Here is a 1,503-nt window from a genome sequence, read left to right on the forward strand (position 1 = left end):
TGGTGCTGGTGAAGCATATTGACTACACCATGGACTCTCAGAAGAATGAACAAATTGATCTTGGAAGTAGTCCAGCCAAAATGTTCCTTAGAAGTGAGAATGATGAGACTTTTTCTCTTGCATTTTAGTCATGTTATTAGGAGGGACCAGTCCCTGGAGAAAGACATCATGCTTGGTAAAGTAGAGGATCATAAAAAAAGAGGAAAACCTTCATAGGGATGGATTGACCATGGCTACAAGAATAGGCTCAAACATAACAATGATTGTGAGGACAGAGCATGATTGGGCAGTGTTTCATTCTGTTGTCAGTGAGGTCACTGAGTCAGAACAAACTCGATGACACCTAACAACAATAACAATGCCTAGGATATCACTCTTTATGTATTTCATTTCATTATTTATAACTTCTAATTTTCCTACATTCATAATGTGTACATTCCACATTCCAATTATTAATGGATGTTTGCAGCTCCATTTTGAGTCCTGCCACATCTGCAGATTAAAGTCCCAAAAGCTTCACTACATCCACATCGTTAAGTTCAACTCAACTTTGAGAAGACAACTCTTCCCCAGTTGTATTTTTGGTGCCTCCCAACTTGAGGGGCTCATCATCCAGCACTATATCAGACAATGTTTTACTACTGTTTATAAGTTTTCAGTGACCAATTTTTTCAGGTGGATTGCCAGGTCCTCTTTCTCAGTCTGTCTTAGTCTGTAAACTCTGCTGAAACCTGTCCACCATGGGTGACCCTGATGGTATTTAAAATAGTGGTGACAAAGCTTCCAGCATCAAAGCAACATAGGAGACACCACAGTCTGACAAACGGACAGACAGGTGGTGGATAATAACCTAGATAAATGCAGAGGCCTGCTCTTTCAGAGTTCCATGCAGTAGATCTGGAAGAAGTGGAATCTGATCTCTTGAAGTCCACCAGGTAATCTTGATATAGTTTGTCCTGGATCCCCACAGTTAGAAACCTAGCTTTGTGATTAGTCAGTGGCCTTAAAAATCCTTGGATCAGTGGCTGAAAATTGAAGAGTTAAAGCAGAGATTTTGAAGGGAATATAGTGTTTAAACATTTTATTTTGGTTGAGTTGAGGGATAATTCTTCCATAACCTGTCCTTTTTCATGTTGTACATATCTTTTCTCTCTACTTTTATCCTTATACTTTTTTAAAGGGTAAATGGATCAAGATAATAATAGGAATGTTGGATAGTTACTGTGCATGTATGATGAGCCAGCTTCTGGTATAAGCACTTCAAACACATAGCCATTTAATTCTCCCAATAATCCTAGTAAGTAGATGATGTATTTATCTTAATTATACAAATTAATCAATAGATGAAGCTCATTTGGTCAGAGAGCTAGTAATGGCAAAGCTGAGGTTCCAGTACAAGTCTCCGTGAGTCATTGTTCTGAATAAAAATGGTTTCCTGCTTCTTGGCAGGCTGTGCTGCTTTGCACAAATTATTTTTTATTCCTTCATCCATGTGTACATTCA

Source organism: Orycteropus afer, unplaced genomic scaffold (genome assembly GCF_000298275.1).
Source record: "Orycteropus afer afer isolate SDZICR_OR568_19922 unplaced genomic scaffold, OryAfe1.0 scaffold00222, whole genome shotgun sequence".
NCBI classification, from domain to species: Eukaryota; Metazoa; Chordata; class Mammalia; order Tubulidentata; family Orycteropodidae; genus Orycteropus; species Orycteropus afer.